This window comes from Bufo gargarizans, chromosome 7, assembly GCF_014858855.1.
Source record: "Bufo gargarizans isolate SCDJY-AF-19 chromosome 7, ASM1485885v1, whole genome shotgun sequence".
NCBI lineage: Eukaryota > Metazoa > Chordata > Amphibia > Anura > Bufonidae > Bufo > Bufo gargarizans.
Genome location: NC_058086.1, coordinates 44,076,997 through 44,098,352, shown reverse-complemented (window position 1 = coordinate 44,098,352; position 21,356 = coordinate 44,076,997). Strand labels below are relative to the sequence as shown.

Here is a 21,356-nt window from a genome sequence, read left to right as displayed (position 1 = left end):
TACATTTCTCTCTAGAATTCCTTGATAGTCTTGAGATTTCATTGTACCCTGCACAGATTCAAGACACCCTGTGCCAGACGCAGCAAAGCAGCCCCAGAACATAACAGAGCCTCCTCCATGTTTCACAGTAGGGACAGTGTTCTTTTCTTGATATGCTTCATTTTTTCGTCTGTGAACATACAGCTGATGTGCCTTGGCAAAAACTTCGATTTTTGTCTCATCTGTCCACAGGACATTCTCCCAGAAGCTTTGTGGCTTGTCAACATGTAGTTTGGCATATTCCAGTCTTGCTTTTTTATGATTCGTTTTCAACAATGGTGTCCTCCTTGGTCGTCTCCCATGTAGTCCACTTTGGCTCAAACAACGACGGATGGTGCGATCTGACACTGATGTTCCTTGAGCATGAAGTTCACCTTGAATCTCTTTAGAAGTCTTTCTAGGCTCTTTTGTTACCATTCGGATTATCCGTCTCTTAGATTTGTCATCAATTTTCCTCCTGCGGCCACGTCCAGGGAGGTTGGCTACAGTCCCATGGATCTTAAACTTATGAATAATATGTGCAACTGTACTCACAGGAACATCTAGTTGCTTGGAGATGGTCTTATAGCCTTTACCTTTAACATGCTTGTCTATAATTTTCTTTCTGATCTCTTGAGACAGCTCTTTCCTTTGCTTCCTCTGGTCCATGTCGAGTGTGGTACACACCATATCACCAAACAACACAGTGATTACCTGGAGCCATATATATAGGCCCAATGGCTGATTACAAGGTTGTAGACACCTGTGATGCTAATTAGTGGACACACCTTGAATTAACATGTCCCTTTGGTCACATTATGTTCTGTGTTTTCTAGGGGTACCATCATTTTTGTCCATGCCTGTTTCATGAGTTTATTTTTTTACATAATTCTGTTGAAGCATGGTTGAAAAACAATGTCTGACTTTCATTGGTTAACATTTATAGAATTTTAATTTATTATTACTTTTGTCAGATTAAAGTTATTTCTGTGACCATTGTGACTTTTTCTTTCATTGACCAAAGGGTACCAACAATTTTGTCCACGTCTGTATATGTAGTCAAAACCAGATTGCTAAAATTCATTATTAGCAGACTTGTCTCTGTAAGATCCCCTCTTACAACCTAGAACAGGGATGCCCAACCTGCTGCCCTCCAGCTGTTGCAGAACTACAACTCCCGACATGCCCAGATAGCTGTAGGCTGTCCAGTCATTATGGATGTTGTAGTTCTACAAACGCCGGAGGGCTGCAGGTTGGGCATCGCTGACCTAGAACATTTAGACAAAGGGCAGCTTTGTCTCCTGGCCCTGGTGTCCAGTATTAGAAATAGCACTTGGTAGGTGGAAGACCCTGTTAAACATTTTGCATCGGGGCCCAGGAGCTTCAGGTTATGCCTCTGTGAAAGAGAGAGAGAGAGCAGCTGCACAGGGAACACCCACTGAGCTCTGAACCTGCAGCTCCTCAAGCAAACACATCCGAAGAAGCAGGTCTTGAAAAGAAGCATTAGGGAAATCAGCCAACACATACAGCAACCTGAACCTCTCCCGGTCCATATACATGTGTGCCATAAATATAAATATGACGTAAATGTTTCCATATTAAAGGTGCACACGCTAAACATTCAGTGCAGGTACCACCTGATAGCACGCCCTGCGACTGGATGTCACAGTATAGATGTTTATTGCAATATTCCAGGATGCCCTCCATATTTGTAACATGGTGCCTATGGAAAGGGGTTCTACAAACATTTTTGCACTCTTTAAAGAGGACCTCTCCCCGTTCCTGACAGGCCTGTTTTAATAGCTTCATGCATTCCCCATGTAATAACAGTCTGCAGTAAGGGTACAGAGGGGTGGTAACCAGTTGGAGGTGTGTGCAGGTACACCACCCCCCCCCCCCCCCAACTGGTTACCACCGCTCTGAGTCATAAGAAAAGATGTTCCAGAATCGTTATTACATGGTGAATGCATGAAGCTATTAAAAAAGGCATGTCAGGAGAGGTGAAAGGTCCTCTTTAAATTAGTATATAAGAGAATTTTATCTTCCCATAGAGCTAAAAAAAAAAAAATTTCCTGGTGAATCTAATAGAGTATCCTTTTCATTTTTAGTTATCTTCTGTCTGTTTCTTAGAAAGCTGAGTAATCCAACATGGCGGTCATTACATCCCTCCCCGCACCCCGAACCCCATTAGGGTGCTTAATAGTGAACATGCCTAGTTTTACACCACTAAAGCCTCTGTTATTATATTACTACCTAAGCATTTGCCATTCAGAAGCTGAGGACCATATGGGTTGTCACCCAGTTTTTCGACAACCAGATATACTGTAATTTAGAAACAGCTAACTAGAATTTCCAAGGCTGGATTCAAACATGTAGTAACATTGTGCCATGGACAAATCAGAAGCATGTTTTCCATGCAGATTTGCATGCAAAGGGTAAATTCAAATTCCGGATTTAAAATCCTCAAGTAAAACAGGCCGATTTTGCGGTGGATTAGTCTTTACCCTAAAATTCCAACCTGTTTTCACACCAAACAGGTAGCAAGCCTTCATTCAGACACAAGGCTCCCAGATCCCAACACAGAGACACAGCTTCTGAGCCCAGCTGCCTATTTAAGGACAGTCAGGTGCTGTTAAAACCCGGACCGGCACTTCAAATCCGGTCCGGTATTTGACCTCACCTGGCTGTAAATCAGCCCAGCAGCACATGCTGGGAGGAAAATACCTGTTTTCCCAGACAAAACCCCTCACTGTGTCACATACCCCCCCTTTTTCAACCCTGAGGTGGTGATCACACGCCAGACAGTGTATCTGGGACAGGGCATCCACGTTTCCACGTTTCCCTGTAACCGGCCTGCCCTGTGTTTCACCAAAAACTTAAAGTTTTGTAGGGAGAGAAACCATCGGGTCACCCGGGCATTTCTGTCTTTGGCCTGGCTCATCCACTTGAGAGGTGAGTGGTCAGTCCCCAGTCAGAACTTTCTCCCCAATAAATAATAGCGGAGAGATTCGAGTGCCCACTTGATAGCCAGGCACTCTCTCTCCACTATACTGTACCTGGTTTTGGCTGGGGTGAGCTTGCGGCTTAGGAAGATAACAGGATGCTCCTCCCCGTTGACTTCCTGAGACAGTACAGCACCGAGGCCTACTTCGGAGGCATCCGTTTGTACCATGAACTCCCAAAAGCCTCTTTTGCCCGAACATCCCAGCGAACCATCACAGATTTTCGTCCCTTCAAGAGCCCTGTCAAGGGCGCGGCTAGAGTACCAAAGTGGGGAACAAACCTCATGTAATAACCCACCATTCCCAGGAATGACTTTATTTGCCTAGTGGTGACAGGTCGGGGCTGATTCCATATCGCCTCTATTTTGTTCATTTGAGGTTTGATGACTCCGTGCATGACATAACCTAGGTACTTAGTCTCTTCTAACCCTATCGCACATTTTTTTGGGTTAGCGGTTAGGCCAGCTTTCTGAAGGGAGTCCACTACGGCCTGCACTTTGGGTAGGTGACTTTCCCAGTTGGTACTGTGGATAACAATATCGTACAGGTAAGCCAAAGCGTACCGACGATGTGGACGAAGCACAATGTCCATTAGTCGCTGAAAGGTAGTGGGGCGCCATGCAGACCAAAGGGTAAGACCTTATATTGGTACAGCCCCTCAAGTGTGATGAAGGCAGTTTTCTCTTTGGCAGCCTCCGTTAAGGGCACCTGCCAGTACCCTTTCGTGAGGTCCAAAACAGAAAAATACCGGGCTTGTCCTAACCTCTCGATGAGCTCATCCACCTGGGGCATGGGATACGAATCGAATTTGGAAACCTAATTACGTTTTTGAAAGTCGTTACAAAAACGCAACGTCCCATCCGGCTTCAGTATCAATACTATAGGACTGGCCCACTCACTTTTTTACTCCTCAGTGACATCTAGCTGCAACATTAGCTGCACCTCCTCCGATACAGCGTGTCACCGAGCCTCGGGTACCCGGTATGGTTTTAATCTGACTTTTGCCTGAGGCTCAGTGACAATGTCATGCTGGATTATGGAAGTGCGTCCAGGGAGGTCCGAGAACACATCAGTGTTCCAACTAACGAACTCCCTGCCCTCCTGAATCTGTTTAGAGGAGAGGCTGTCAGCAATTTTTACTGTGGCAGCCGCCTCCCTTGCATCAGACAGAGGGGCCGGTACCTCTTCTCCTAGAAAACCGGGCCGCGGGCTGTCTTCAGTACAGGTTTCCCTATCTTTCCACGGTTTGAGTAAATTCACATGGTAAACCTGCTCTGGCTTTCGCCGCCCTGGCTGGTGTACCTTGTAGTTTACATCTCCAGTTTTTTCAAATACCTCGTAGAGCCCCTGCCACCTAGCCAGGAACTTACTGTCCATGGTCGGCACCAGAACCAAAACCCGATCACCCGGGTTAAAGTTCCGGATCCGAGCCTGCCGATTATATACCCGACTCTGGGCTCGTTGAGCTGCTTACATATGCTCCCTAACAAGAGGCCACACTGTCTCTATTCGATCTTGCATCTGGGTAATGTACTCAATGACTTTTATGTGGAGTGGATTGTTGTTCCCACGCCTCTTTGGCCACGTCCAAGAGACCGCAAGGGTGTCTGCCATATAGCAGTTCAAAGGGCGAGAACCCAGTAGATGCCTGGGGTACCTCTCACACTGCGAACATGAGATAGGGCAGAAGGAGGTCCCACTCCTTCTCATGTTTAGCCACCACCCTTTTCAACATATTTTTTAATGTTTGGTTAAACTGTTCTTCCAGACCGTCCGTTTGCGGATGGTAAACAGACGTCCGTAGTTGTTTTATGTGCAGCAACTTACAGAGTTCCCTCATCACCTTAGATATAAAAGGGGTCCCTTGGTCGGTCAGAACCTATTTAGGTAGTCCTACTCAGGAAAACATCTCCATTAACTCCTTAGCTAAGAGTTTGACTGAGGTATGTCGCAGTGGCACCGCCTCCACATACCGAGTGGCGTAGTATAGAATGACTAAGATGTGTTGATGCCCTCTGACGGACTTTGGTTATGGGCCTATGAGATCCATAGCTATTCGGTCAAACGGTACTTCAAAAAATCGGGAGAGGTACTAGGGGACTATGGAAATGTGTCTGGGGCTAGTTATCTGGCAGGTTGGGCAAGACTTACAAAACTCTTCCACTTCTTTGAATATGCTGGTCCAGTAAAACCGCTGTAGAATACGATCCTGAGTTTTCTGCAGCCCCAGGTGACCCCGAGAACGTGTTGGTGGGCTAGATCTAACACAAGCTTGCGATAAGCCTTGGGGACCGCCAATTGTTCAATAGGTTCACCCCGTAGTTGGTTTACCCGATACAACATATCCTGATCAACCACAAAACGGGGAAACACTGACTCTGCTCCAGGTTGTTGTTGTTCGCTATCTACTATTAACACATTTTCCCAGTTTTAGGATAGGGTTGGGTCCCGACATTGGGTGGTACCAAAATTATTCCCGGAGATATCGAGGTCTGCCAATTCAGGACCCGGCGGCAAGTCCTCCACGTCTCCCACCATCACACTTAGCAGGGTTGTCTCCCTGTCTTCCACCAAAGTTCTTTGGATCAAACAGTTCAGTGTTTTATTCACACTTTAGACAAGTGACAAAACAAGCAGTCATATATTCAAACAAAAAGTCACTCTGCGGTGTTGGTGGTAATTCACACCATGCGGCAATTCTGCCTCAGAGTCCTTGACCATAGCAGCACCAACCTGTTTTCACACCAAACAGGTAGCAAGCCTTCATTCAGACACAAGGCTCCCAGATCCCAACACAGAGACACAGTTTCTGAGCCCAGCTGCCTATTTAAGGACAGTCAGGTGCTGCCAAAACCAGGACCGGCACTTAAAATCCGGTCCGGTATTTGACCTCGCCTGGCTGTAAAACAGCCCAGCAGCACGTGCTGGAGGAAAATACCTGCCTTGCCAGACAAAACCTCTCACTGTGTCACTATATATATAGGTTGGCAGGGAATCAATCATGTGGGCAGATGAATACCATAACTATTATATTTAGATGTACAGTAGCGTACTTGGAGCCCTGGAATAGAGGCGGCCCTGCCATTATTAAATATACAGAACAACCAGTGTGTAGCGCATTTCAGATGCAAAGCGTTTGCACAAAAGCTCTAATTGTTGGTCAGGCCGCTTTTATAAGCTGCTCCTTAGGAGGCATCCTCATCGATTTTTCTGGTAAACGACAAAATATTCCAGAGAGTAACTTGTATATTGTATTCTGGAATATAACTTCTGAGTCCTTTCATGTCGGCCTGCTCCGTCTCTCTATGCCTCCATTTTCCCTAATCTGTTAGAAATTACACCACAAGGTCTAAATTGGCAGGAACACAGCACAGTTTTCTCGCATGCTGACCGGACTTTGACTTTGCTTCCTAAATTGTTAACATTTTTTTTTAACTTCTCGGCAACATCCAATTAATATGAGAATTGGGATATTCATGTAATAAGCATGTGTAGTTGTGGGTGAACGAGGAGAGATTGTTTGGCAATTTTGCAGGGTTCCAGTAATTTTTCTCTGATGCTTTTCTTGCCCTGACTATTACCTGCAAATAAACCTACATTATTATTAAGGGAAATCATCCTGTGTTCCCTCCATTTTACAGGCAAGATAGGGATTTAAAAAATAAAAGCAACAGTGTAAGGCTACTTTCACACTCGCGTTTTGGCTTTCCGTTTATGAGATCCGTTCGGGGCTCTCACAAGCGGTCCAAAACGGATCAGTTTGCATTCTAATGCGTTCCGAATGGATAAGGATCCGCTCAGAATGCATCAGTTTCCCTCCGTTCGGTCTCTATTCCGCTTCGGAGACGGACACCAAAACGCTGCTTGCAAACGGATCCGTCCTGGCACAGAATGTAAGTCAATGGGGGACGGATCAGTTTTCAATGACGCAATAGAAAGGGGATCCGTCCTCCATTTGACTTTCAATGGTGTTCAAGACGGATCTGTCTTGGCTATGTTACAGATAATGCAGATGGTTGTATTATCTGAATGGATCAGTCCATGACGGATCCGCACAAAACGCGAGTGTGAAAGTAGCCTAAGGACTCTGCAAACAGCTCCACAGATCTCATCTTCCTGGATCCTTGTAAGTGTGACATGGAGGGAAGGAGATATTTGGTTCACACAGAGAGGAGAATACCTGTTTGTCTGAGCATTATGTGGACAACCCATAGATTTTAACCCAAATTCTGTAATGCTCCATTTCCCCTGTGGAGGCGCTGCAGGGAAATTGTGCACTTTCAGATAGGTTTTTCTTCTTCTTGTATTATAGTCGATCACCAAAGGTCTCAAAAAATGGCAAAAACCTGTGAGAACTTTTTAACGAAATGTAATTGTCCATTTTGAAATCATTTCTTTAATTTCTTTAGTTTTTGAGGCAACTTATTGCCTTTTACCTTTTAGTCCAGTCCATATCTATCAAAATAAATATGATTCGATCATTTGCTTATTACCCATATAATACCACCCAGTAGACCATGGTTATAAGGTCTCCAGTGAAATGCTAAGACACATAGTTGATCGTGCTCCATTTACTCGGTGCAGCGTTTCCATTCCAGGGAACTCTTTGAATCATGATATACAGTTTGTAGACAGAAGGCATCTAGAATGAGAACATACTGTACACGTAGCATGTGATTCAGATGTTTGTATTGTATCTCATGGGGTTGGAATCAGATCTGCTGGGTGCTTTACATACTTTCCATCATGAACCACCTCCCATCCCCCTACTTCCTCTTTTAAGTTTTTGGACTGTATAGAAAAATTCTTGTCTTTAGTAATGATGAAAATTTTAAGGAAACAGCTGCATTTGACATAGTGAAGACCTGTGACGAGAGTGGGCCGGCACCATCATGAACATTTTGGAAGGACACCACCATCCAACTAAAATGGACATCATAGAAGGGCACCACCTTCTCCTTCCAAACAACATGAACATCTTAGTAGGGCACCACCATCTCCATTTAAACAGCATAAAGATGCTGGGAGGGCACCACCATGTCCTTCTAATAAACATCCTACGAGGGCACCACCATCTCCATCTAACCAACATAAACATGATAGGAGAGCACCACCTTCTCTGTCTAAACATCTTAGAAGGGCACTACTATCTCAATCTAAACATCCTACAAGGGCACCACCATCTCCATCGAAACAACATGAACATCTTTGTAGGGCACCACCATCTCCATCTAACCAACATAAACATGATAGGAGAGCACCACCTTCTCTGTCTAAACATCTTAGAAGGGCACCACCATCTCCATCTACACAACATGAACATCTTGGGAGGGCACCACCTTCTCCATCCAAACAAAGTGAACATCTTGGGAGGGCATTACTATCTCTATCTAAACAATATTAACATCCTGGGAGACACCATCACCTCCATCCAGACAAGATAAACTTCCCAGGTGGACACAACTATCTCCAACGAAATAAAGTTAACATCTTGCGATGCCACCACCATATACCAGAATATAAAATGAAAATTCTGGAAGGCCATAACCATCTACAGTCTTATAACATGAGCACCCCAGAAGAATACAGTACCATCATCTCAAGCTGAATAACACAAACATCCTGAGAGAGCACCATCATCCTCAACCATATATCTTTCAAGGAGGACACAGTCATATAAAACCATATTACATGGACTTCCAGGGAGGGCAAGCCACACTACCATGTACAGTACAACTAAGGCCCCTTTTCACACTTGCGTTGTCCGGATCCGGCATAGAGTTCCGTCGTCAGGGCTCTATGCCGGAAGAATCCTGATCAGGATTATCCCCATGCATTCTGAATGGAGAGAAATCCGTTCAGGATGCATCAGGATGTCTTCCGTTCCGGAACGGAACGTTTTTTGGCCGGAGAAAATACCGCAGCATGCTGTACTTTTTGCTCCGGCCAAAAATCCTGAATACTTGCCGCAAGGCCGGATCCGGAATTAATGCCCATTGAAAGGCATTGATCCGGATCCGGCCTTAAGCTAAACGTCGTTTCGGCGCATTGCCGGATACGACGTTTAGCTTTTTCTCAATGGTTACCATGGCTGCCGGGACGCTAAAGTCCTGGCAGCCATGGTAAAGTGTAGCGGGGAGCGGCATACTTACCGTCCGTGCGGCTCCCGGGGCGCTCCAGAGTGACGTCAGGGCGCGCCAGGCGCATGGATGACGTGATCGCATGTACACGTCATCCATGCGCCTGGGGCGCTCTGACGTCATTCTGGAGCGCCCCGGGAGCCGCACAGACTGTAAGTATACCGCTCCCCGCTCCTACTATGGCAACCAGGACTTTAATAGCGTTCTGGCTGCCATAGTAACACTGAAAGCATTTTGAAGACGGATCCGTCTTCAAATGCTTTCAGTACACTTGCGTTTTTCCGGATCCGACGTGTACCTCCGGCAAGTGGAGTACACGCCGGATCCGGACAACGCAAGTGTGAAAGGGCCCTAAATAAAATGAACTTCCATTGAGTGAACCATCATCATCTACAACCATAAAATATGTACTTCCATGGAGAATACTACTATCTCACATGGACTTCTAGTAAGGGTATCATCATCTACAACCATATAAAATGAACTTCCTGGGATGGCACTATCATCTACAACCATATTACATGAACTTCTAGGGAAGGCACCATCATCTACAACTATATAACATGGTCTTCCAGGGAGAGCACCAGCATCTCACACCTTTATATGCCTTTTATAAGATAGCCTTTATTTCTACATTTATAGTCTTTCCTTAGCTCACCTCTAAGATGGTCCTTCTTCTCAGATAAAGGTCTCCTACACATGACTGTATTAAGGATCCATGTTATGTGGACATGTAATATTGCCAATATAGTAATCTATGGGCCCATATTGTTACCCCTGTTTGTGTCCACTTTCATTGTGGCATGCACGAATGCATACTATATTAGCAATGCAGAATATGTCTAACAAAGGTACCATATGTGCAGTTACCATATAGTGTCACCTTCCCATAACACGCCACTTACAGGTCACTGTGTCAACCAGATGGTTTGCTCCCTCAGACTTCCATAGCTATAAGGCAGGTCAGTGTAAGACAAGTAATTACGGCATACCTAACATGCACTGTGTGGCGACACTTTGTACAAGTGTCTTTTCTGTTTCCTGTATTATTCTAGTCTAAATTGGTGTCTTTTGCAGAGATGTAAATAGAACCAGTATTAAATGCAGTATTTTTAGTGTCACGGGGAACGAAAACCAGTTATTATGTCACAGAGCAGTATGATGTATATTGTTCTCAGAGCTGCAAACTACATGCTAAAGAAAAGCCTGCCGCGAGGGATCTTTAACTTATTACAGCGGTTAACCCTCCCACCGCCAACTGTACCACGCAAAGCAGTATTTCTGCGCTCCAGAGCTGAACCCAAGGAGGCGATTCTTGGTAACATCATCTTGGAAAGAGAACGAAGTTCAGCACTTTTATGAGAAGGATCCTCCTGTGTTGCTGCAGTGCACACTAAACTGTTACCTGGAAGGGTGTGTAGACTTTTGCAACTGTTTATCGCTCCAATGCTAAACAATAAAAAGAAATTGACAATTTTGACAACCAGTTTTGATTTAAAATCTACTGTTTTTGTGTATATGCAGACACATGGGTCTCCTACCTGTGCGGGTTCCTGCCATGGCGCTCCAATAGACATGCTTGTTTGGCTCAGTCAAATGGACATCTTATTTCTATAGATAAAAGATAAACAGTTGTAATACCTCTGTAACACAAGCATGCGCACTCGGCTCAGCCAGCAGAGCATGCGCACTCGGCTCAGCCAGCAGAGCATGCGCACTCGGCTCAGCCAGCAGAGCATGCGCACTCGGCTCAGCCAGCAGAGCATGCGCACTCGGCTCAGCCAGCAGAGCATGCACACTCGGCTCAGCCAGCAGAGCATGCACACTCGGCTCAGCCAGCAGAGCATGCACACTCGGCTCAGCCAGCAGAGCATGCACATGCACTGAACAGCGAGAGAGGACTTAGCACTGTCAGACTCCTCTGGCAGTAGCTTATCTTTCGAGATAAAAAGGGTCAGGCATGTTGAAATCTAATATCCTGATCCTTCTCTCCATCAGGAGGCTTCCATACACATCAGAAGGTTGGCCAGTTTTGATTTAAAATCTACAGTTTTTGTGTATATGCAGACACATGGGTCTCCTACCTGTGCGGGTTCCTGCCATGGCGCTCCAATAGACATGCTTATTTGGCTCAGTCAAATGGACATCTTATTTCTATAGATAAAAGATAAACAGTTGTAATACCTCTGTAACACAAGCATGCACACTCGGCTCAGCCAGCAGAGCACGCACACTCGGCTCAGCCAGCAGAGCATGCACACTCGGCTCAGCCAGCAGAGCATGCACACTCGGCTCAGCCAGCAGAGCATGCACACTCGGCTCAGCCAGCAGAGCATGCACATGCACTGAACAGCGAGAGAGGACTAAGCACTGTCAGACTCCTCTGGCAGTAGCTTATCTTTCGAGATAAAAAGGGTCAGGCATGTTGAAATCTAATATCCTGATCCTTCTCTCCATCAGGAGGCTTCCATACACATCAGAAGGTTGGCCTGTGCCGACAAAAATCGTCCCAAATACATTTAATGTATGCGGCCGTCTTAGGGTTTAAAATCCAACCTGTAACTTACAGTATTTGTTCCTGTGACCCCATGACAACACTCCGTCATTTTTTGACAGTTCACTTATCATAGGGACATTGTGTGAATGCAAATTACTGTCTACATCGATGCCCAAGTTGTAACTACCTTTTAAAATGGTTAATTATGATGTGGACATCAATGCTAATTGTGCTTTGTGTCCAATGTCCACATGACTCTCAACTGCCAAAGCACAGAGCGTAAAGGGTTGTCATGGGGAAATGGAAGTAGTACATGTTAAAGTGCAGTAAAAGAAGCTGATATTCATGATGGACAGGTTGCCTATCTGTGCTGTACAGTAACCTTTAATTAAAAATTTAGAGTAATAGGGCCCCACCCACCCAATGACATCATCAGCTTTTTTTATCATGGATTATTAATGAATTGACAGAAGGGTGATGTCATAAGGCTGATACTATCATCTGTACATATGAGATGGTCGCTGATAGTACAGTGTAAAGCTTATATAGCCCTCCCTGCTGAGGTGACTGGTTTACTTTCTAGGCGTTGTCTGTCCTTTCACCTAGTTTCGTCACCATGTCTCCTTCATCCTTTATACGTTCCCTCCCATTTACACATTACACCTCTATGACCATTGACGTAACCTGAAGTCCATGTAAATGTCTATACTATACTTGTCTGCTCTCCCAGATTGCCCAGGGTTCTCTAAAAAACGGAGAGGTGCCCCTGTCACCCAGCAGAGCAGGCAAAGGCTTCAGACACTTGCCACTAGAGGGAGTCATGGATTTGTCTTCATAGTTCTCCAGTTAACTTACATGTGTACGTACTGAGCTCCCCCTAGTGGTGGCTACAGACAGAATTTCATCATTTGATTCTGTGAAGGGACAACTTTGCTGGCTCTGTTGTTTATTAAGGGGCACTTCTAGCACCATTGCTTAGGGCAGGCATCCTCAAACTGCGGCCCTCCAGCTGTTGTAAAACTACAACTCCCATAATGCCTTGCTTTTGTCTGATACCTGTAGGCTGTTCGGGCATGCTGGGGGTTGTAGTTTTGCAACAGCTGGAGGGCCGCAGTTTGAGGATGCCTGGTTTAGGGGGTGCATCTGATGCAGTTTATTTTATTATCTATTATTGTTAAAATTAGACATGTACACTCTATACTGAATACCTGGAAAACATGGAGAAAGTTATGTTCCTCATGATGACTTGCCATGCCACCATTGTCTCCCTCTCGCTCTTCTTCATACCACCTTACGCTCTCTTACTGCTCTATTACTATGATTTCTCAGATTTTCTATGCCACCCATCTGTTATTTATCCTTTGTTTTTCTTTCCCATTCCTGTATTTTATATTAGTCTATACCAGTGATGGCTAACCTTGGCACTCCAGCTGTGGTAAAACTACAACTCCCAAGATGCCCCCTTGCTTGGCTGCTCTTAGAACTCTATAGAAATAAATGGAGCATGCTGGGAGTCGTAATTTCACCACAGCTGGAGTGCCAATGTTAGCCATCACTGGACTCTATACCATCCTTGTATATTATTATGTTCCATGCCATCCCTTTAGTTTCCTAAAGGAAATGTATTCTCCAGGTTTCCTTTTGCCAACTAACACCAGACCCTTCATCTCTCATATATTCTTTTTCTAATCGGTTTTTATTTCTTAAAACATATATTTAACATGGCAACTGGATTTAGACTACAGGTCATTTCCTGCCAGCCGGTCTTGTGTTTTCTTTTGACTACTCACTTGCTCATGTATCTTCATCTATCTCTGGCTCATGTCTCTTTCTGCCCCCATATCTCTCCATCTGTGGCTCATGTCTCTTTCTGCCCCCATCTCTCTCTATCTTTGGCTCATGTCTCTTTCTGCCCCATCTCTCTCCATCTTTGGCTCATTTCTCTTTCTGCCCCATCTCTCTCTATCTTTGGCTCATGTCTCTTTCTGCCCCCATCTCTCTCTATCTTTGGCTCATGTCTCTTTTTTTCCCCCATCTCTCTCTATCTTTGGCTCATGTCTCTTTTTTTCCCCCATCTCTCTCTATCTTTGGCTCATGTCTCTTTCTGCTCCCATCTCTATCTTTAGCTCATGTCTCTTTCTGCCCCCATCTCTCTCTATCTTTGGTTCATGTCTCTTTCTGCCCCCATCTCTCTATATCTTTAGCTCATGTCTCTTTCTGCCCCCTATCTCTCTCTATCTTTGGCTCATGTCTCTTTTTTTCCCCCTATCTCTCTCTATCATTGGCTCATGTCTCTTTCTGCCCCCATCTCTCTCTATCTTTAGCTCATGTCTCTTTCTGCCCCCATCTCTCTCTATCTTTGGCTCATGTCTCTTTCTGCCCCCACCTCTCTCTACCTTTGGCTCATGTCTCTTTCTGCCCCCATCTCTCTATATTTGGCTCATGTCTCTTTCTGCCCCCATCTCTCTCTATCTTTGGCTCATGTCTCTTTCTGCCCCCACCTCTCTCTATCTTTGGCTCATGTCTCTTTCTGCCCTCTTCCCCCATTTCTCTTGGACAGCGCTAATCTTGTCCATAGGTTGCGTCTAGAGTTGCAGTTTAACCTTATTCATATGAGTGGGGCCAAGCAATACCACAGTCCGGTGGTGCCCCAGGCAGCTGCCTAATCTTCATATCCCTCATGGTGGCACCAGGGCAGTGAAATGCCTTGTAACAGAGTCTAAATACAATGTGCAGATTATCTCCTATCAGATGAATGTACATATCCCAAGATGCAAATCACCAGAGCAGCTCTGAAGGAAGCAGAATAGTAAATAATACAGTAGACGTCATTAGGATATAACTTTTATAGATCTGTAGGGCCCACTCAGGTAAGTAGCACCATTCCTTTGACTACCTACCAGTGCTGGTCGCTCTTCTTTTTGAGTCTTGCTTACTACTTAGTATTCACATCTTGAGTGCACTGACTGCTATTAATATTTGCATCACTATAAGATTTCATATGTGCTTCCTGTTTGCCTACTTTCTATCTTTACAATAGTATAACAGGATGAAAATCTATAACCAAAATCTCATATCGCAGCATCTTATTAACTCTTAGGGCTCATTCACACGACCGTATCTGATTTTGTGGACCCCAAATTGCATATTCGCCAAACACGGATACCGGCAGTGTGCCTTTCACGTTTTACTGAATGGAACATCCTTCTTCGTGATAGAAATGCCCATTCTTGTCCACAAAGACATAGGGGCAGTATTATAGTAATTATATTCTTGTACATAGGAGCAGTATTATAGTAGTTATATTCTTGTACATAGGAGCAGTATTATAGTAGTTATATTCTTGTACATAGGAGCAGTATTATAGTAGTTATATTCTTGTACATAGGATCAGTGTTATAGTAGTTATATTCTTGTACATAGGAGCAGTAGTATAGTAGTTATATTCTTGTACATAGGAGCAGTATTATAGTAGTTATATTCTTGTACATAGGAGGCAGTATTATAGTAGTTATATTCTTGTACATAAGAGGCAGTATTATAGTAGTTATATTCTTGTACATAGGAGCAGTATTATAGTAGTTATATTCTTGTACATAGGAGCAGTATTATAGTAGTTATATTCTTGTATATAGGAGGCAGTATTATAGTAGTTATATTCTTGTACATAAGAGGCAGTATTATAGTAGTTATATTCTTGTACATAGGAGCAGTATTATAGTAGTTATAATCTTGTACATAGAGGCAGTGTTATAGTAGTTATATTCCTGTACATAAGAGGCAGTATTATAGTAGTTATATTCTTGTACATAGGAGCAGTATTATAGTAGTTATATTCTTGTACATAGGAGGCAGTATTATAGTAGTTATATTTTTGTACATAGGAGGCAGTATTATAGTAGTTATATTCTTTTACATAGGAGGCAGTATTATAGTAGTTATATTCTTGTACATAGGAGGCAGTATTATAGTAGTTATATTCTTGTACATAGGAGCAGTATTATAGTAGTTATATTCTTGTACATAGGAGCAGTATTATAGTAGTTATATTCTTGTACATAGGAGCAGTATTATAGTAGTTATATTCTTGTACATAGGAGGCAGTATTATAGTAGTTATATTCTTGTACATAGGAGGCAGTATTATAGTAGTTATATTCTTGTACATAGGAGCAGTATTATAGTAGTTATATTCTTGTACATAGGAGTAGTATTATTGTAGTTATATTCTTGTACATAGGAGCAGTATTATAGTAGTTATATTCTTGTACATAGGAGGCAGTATTATAGTAGTTATATTCTTGTACATAGGAGCAGTATTATAGTAGTTATATTCTTGTACATAGGAGCAGTATTATAGTAGTTATATTCTTGTACATAGGAGCAGTATTATAGTAGTTATATTCTTGTACATAGGAGCAGTATTATAGTAGTTATATTCTTGTACATAGGAGCAGTATTATAGTAGTTATATTCTTGTACATAGGAGGCAGTATTATAGTAGTTATATTCTTGTACATAGGAGGCAGTATTATAGTAGTTATATTCTTGTACATAGGAGCAGTATTATAGTAGTTATATTCTTGTACATAGGAGCAGTATTATAGTAGTTATATTCTTGTACATAGGAGCAGTATTATAGTAGTTATATTCTTGTACATAGGAGCAGTATTATAGTAGTTATATTCTTGTACATAGGAGCAGTATTATAGTAGTTATATTCTTGTACATAGGAGCAGTATTATAGTAGTTATATTCTTGTACATAGGAGCAGTATTATAGTAGTTATATTCTTGTACATAGGAGCAGTATTATAGTAGTTATATTCTTGTACATAGGAGCAGTATTATAGTAGTTATATTCTTGTACATAGGAGGCAGTATTATAGTAGTTATATTCTTGTACATAGGAGCAGTATTATAGTAGTTATATTCTTGTACATAGGAGCAGTATTATAGTAGTTATATTCTTGTACATAGGAGCAGTATTATAGTAGTTATATTCTTGTACATAGGAGCAGTATTATAGTAGTTATATTCTTGTACATAGGAGGCAGTATTATAGTAGTTCTATTCTTGTCCATAGGAGAGGATAGACGTGTGGTGCTGAGCTCCCTGCAGGGAGGAGGCATGGCTTCTGACCCAGGTGGAGGGGAGGGGAGCTGGGCTGATGATCCTGGGAAAGCCCAGAGCTTGGAGTGTGGCCTGCAGCATGGAGATCTTGGAAGCGATGATCTGGAAATGGTGGCTGGTGAGTCAACTGAAACTTGTAGTGCTTCTAGATTAAGTACAACTGTGACAAAGAAAAGTTTATTTAAACTGGAAAGGCGCATTTCTAAGTTAAGAGATGAGATAAAGACAGAGGCTGATCCCAAGAAGAAGCTGATGAAGTATGAATGCCTGGATGACTGCACACGTGAACTGGATATATTAAAAGACAAATTAGATAAAGGTAAAAACACAATACCTAAAGTGGAAAGCTGGGCAATGGAGAAAAAGAGGGAGGCCAGAGCCCAGAATGTGAAGATGAAAGAAATCATAGAAATAAAAAGGAAAGATTACGGCGATGTGCATAATATGGTGAAGCAAGGAAACCCTCAGAGATGTGTGGGTGCAGCGCCTGGGGGGTCACTGCTTTCAGGGTCACTATGTATGGGGTCTGAGCAGTCAGTCTCTGAAAATGCTGGGAATACTATGGAGCAAAGTGAGCCATCCAACAAGGAGTTAATTGCAGTGGACTCAGCTTGTAACTCTGGTGAAGTGAATGAGAGCAGCAATCCTGTGTGTGAGCAGGAGAGTGCTTCAAGTATGGACATTATGAATGAGCCCCCGCTCAGTGCTGTGGAGGAGACCCCGCTCAGTGCTGTGGAGGAGACCCCGCTCAGTGCTGTGGGGGAGACCCCGCTCAGTGCTGTGGAGGAGACCCCGCTCAGTGCTGTGGGGGAGACCCCGCTCAGTGCTGTGGAGGAGACCCCGCTCAGTGCTGTGGAGGAGACCCCGCTCAGTGCTGTGGATGAGACCCCGCTCAGTGCTGTGGAGGAGACCCCGCTCAGTGCTGTGGAGGAGACCCCGCTCAGTGCTGTGGAGGAGACCCCGCTCAGTGCTGTGGAGGAGACCCCGCTCAGTGCTGTGGAGGAGACCCCGCTCAGTGCTGTGGAGGAGACCCCGCTCAGTGCTGTGGAGGAGACCCCGCTCAGTGCTGTTATTGAGACCCCGCTCAGTGCTGTTATTGAGACCCCGCTCAGTGCTGTTATTGAGACCCCGCTCAGTGCTGTTATTGAGACCCCGCTCGATCAGCTCTCAGAGGAGACAACTGCACAGATTGGAGCAGGCATGGAGGTCAGTATACAGGACCCTCAGCCATCCAGAATGTCAGCTGTACAGCGGTCTGGAGCAGACACAGGTGGATCTGCAGGACAATCTGGAGTCAGTAAGCCTGTAGAGGAGAGGCCCAGCACTGATCCTCCTGCAGACCGTCCACAATTCAGGAGATTGTTCTCCAATGTTACAAGGCCGGCTAACCCTCCACCTCAGAGGAGGAATGCTGTACGGATTAAGTATACGGGTCCAGAAGAAAGCCTCCCCTCCAGACTGTACATAGGGAAAGTTCTTCTGAAGGACTTCATGAAATTTAAGGCATCAGAGGTGTACGCCCTGATCCATATCCCCTCCAGCAGGATCTATGACATCAGCTTTAAGCTTCAGTATGATCTGGACTTATTCTGGAATATATACAATGACACTAAAGAACAGTCAATCTGGGAGCATCTACAGGTGATCCAGTTGTCCAAGCCTCAGGTAGTGAAGGCCACCATCTTGTTCCAGTCTGAGGTGGTGGCGCTGGCAGATCTGGAGCACTGGCTGAGCAGACAGTGTCTGTTGAAGAGTCATCCCGGAAAAATATATGATGAGGAAGACATTTGGAATGGCGGATACACCGTGATGATACAGCTAGAGCAGAACAATGGTGTGACCAGACATCTGCCGCACTCCTTCTACCTGGGCTCAGAGAGGGGGATATGCTACTACCCCGGTCAGCCGCGACTGTGTCACAGATGTGGGGGCAGGCACCTCGCCATCAACTGCTCCCGTATTAAGTGCTCATTTTGTGGACAGTTTGGTCATTCAAAGGACGACTGTACAGGTCCGGTCATCTGTAACCTGTGTTTAGGATCTGGTCATACGTTCCGGGACTGTCCGCATGCAGATCATAATAAAGGCAGTGATGAGATCTTCTCAGAGGCCATGGAGGAAGGTCAGGAGGATGTCACTGCAAGAGCAGATACAGCCCCAGAAACTGGAAATCCTCATACTGAAGCAATGCAAATTACTAGTGACCCTGCTGTAGAGAGTGGAGACCCTCCTGATGCACTACAAGTACCGGCAGAGTTGGAGACTGATAGGCCAAACTACTTTATTACAAGTACCAACATCTGCTGAACCACAAGTACCAGCTATTGAAAAGGCTTTGAAATCCAGAAATCCTGCTGTGGAAGCTAAAGTACCATCTGTAGCACTACAAGTACCAGCCACTGAAGAGGATTCTAATCTGCAGAGTAAAGTGACCAGTAAACCAGTTGCCAAACCACCTAAAGAACTGCCCTCTACGTCTACAAAGCCTGATGGTCCAGCTGCAGGGCTCAGGAAGCTCAGGAGGTCCTCTGTGGATGAAGAGGGGTTCCAGACTGTAAAAAGAAAGAACAGCGCTACAGCAAAGAAAACCCCGGATCCGCCAGTGCTGGCCATAACCTCCGGGCAGTATGGTGCGCTAGGGGAAGAAGAGTCAGAAGAAAAGATTGAAATGGACTATGTTTCTTCACATAACCCTGATGGTGACCCTCTGGAAGATGAACCTGGCCCTTCAGTGTCCACCAAAAGATGGGGTTCTAAAGGTCACAGTAGTGGAAGGAGGAAAAAGAATAAGAAAAACTAAGGGACCTGGATGAGGCTGAGAATCAGCTCTATAAATGTGAACAGTGTGAAGACTAAGAACAGGCGGCAGGCGATCTACCAACGTCTGTCTCAGGAGAGATCTGACATCTTCTTCTTACAGGAGACTTATTTGAAGAGCAATGCTCATGTGTTTGCAGCTAAGAGAGACTGGAGACATGGAGCATCTTTCTGGTCCTTCGGGCTGGAGAGAAATGATGGTGTGGCAATTCTCTTCAATAAGATGGAAGTTGAGGTGGAGAGAGTCCTGGAGATCTGTTCGGGCCGCTGTCTGATGCTGGACTTCATACTGGACACTGTGTATTATAGAGTTATTAATATCTATGCTCCTCAGACTAGAAAGGAGAGGAGGGAATTATTCCAGCAGATGAAGCCATATTGTTTTACATCCAGGGTGTTTATAATGTGTGGGGATTTTAATAGTGTCTCCTGTAATGTGGACCGTTCCAGTAGTCATAAGCAATTGAGATATGATGAGAACTTCCTTAACAATATGGTCCAGCAGGCTCATTTAGTGGATCCCTATGGTTTGCGTGGCTCCAATAGAGCCTACACTTACCATAAGGCCGGTAACGCCCGTAGAATAGACCGGGTGTATATAAAACGTGAAGTGAGGAGCTCTGACTACAGGACGAGTCCCATAGAGTTCTCTGACCATTGTATGGTGAGTGTCACGTTGGATCTGGCCGGGGCCGTGGTCTGTGGTAGGGGCTACTGGAAGGTGAACAGCTCGGTGCTGCAAGATCCAGGGTTTAGAGAGGCCTTTACCACCTTCTATAATGACCGGAGGACCACCCAGTGTATGTGTGAGGATACAGCGGAGTGGTGGGAGTGTATGAAGGGTGATATCAAGCAGTTTCTGATATGTACTGCGAGGAGGCATAGTAATGTGGAGTATATGAGGTATTCTGCACTGAGGCTGCAGCTAAGCAGGTTATATGGTAAGATCAATAGTGGTGAGAAGATAGATGGTAAATACGTCAGCCAGATAAAGCAGGAGATGCGAGAGCTGCAGTATGACCGCCTCAAGTCTCTCAAAGCAGAGGGGCAGTTCGATAATTGGGGGGTCCACAACCCAGACCCCTATATTGCCTGTAAGAACAGGGTTAATAAGAAGTTTATGACCAGCCTGTTAGATGAGGATGGGGTGGAGCAGTCTGATCAGAGTAAACTCCACAAGATTATTAGAGATTATTACAAAAATCTGTTTAAAGGCCGTCAGATAAGTGGTGACAGCATCAGAACTTACCTGAAAGGCGTCAAACTCCCTAAACTAGATCATGCACAAGTAGATGGCTTGGCCGAGCCCATAACTGAGGAGGAGGTGAAGAGGAGCATTGACTCCTTAAAAACCAAGAAGAGCCCGGGCCTGGACGGTCTGACTAGTGAATTCTATAAGGAGTTTAGAGATATATTAGCCCCAGACCTGGCACAGGTCTATAATGATTGCCTCTCTGCTGGGAAACTTCTGCAGTCACAGTATAAATCTGTTCTGGTTCTTCTGGCAAAGAAAGGAAATCTAAAAGACTTAAAAAACTGGCGTCCATTGTCCTTACTGAACACTGATTATAAGGTCTTGGCCAAGATCTTGTATCACAGGCTGAGTGCGGTGGCAGATGACCTGATCATCTCCAACCAGACGTGTGGTGTGAAAGGCCGGACTATAGAGGACTCATTGCTGCTGGTGAGGGAAGCGGTGACATACATCAGGCAGCACAGTGGAGGAGCATATGTGGTCGGGTTAGACCAGA

General features: G+C 44.6%; 1 protein-coding gene and 1 long non-coding RNA gene across 4 annotated transcripts in view; one reads left to right on the top strand and one right to left on the bottom strand.

Annotated features, from left to right (window-relative positions):
- Nucleotides 1-21,356, top strand: part of PDE4B (phosphodiesterase 4B) — a 272,125-nt gene that overhangs the window by 108,843 nt on the left and 141,926 nt on the right. The gene's annotated exons all lie outside the window — the stretch shown is intronic.
- Nucleotides 1-21,356, bottom strand: part of LOC122943586 — a 56,541-nt gene that overhangs the window by 30,569 nt on the left and 4,616 nt on the right. The window contains exons 2-4 of one of the 2 annotated variants that reach the window (XR_006390878.1): nucleotides 11,245-11,314; nucleotides 10,702-10,771; nucleotides 10,566-10,609 (exon numbers count right to left, since the gene is read on the bottom strand). This is a non-coding gene — a long non-coding RNA (uncharacterized LOC122943586). Of the gene's footprint in view, nucleotides 1-9,465; nucleotides 10,610-10,701; nucleotides 10,772-11,244; nucleotides 11,315-21,356 lie in introns of those variants that run through there. The other variant, XR_006390877.1, reaches the window with a different exon arrangement.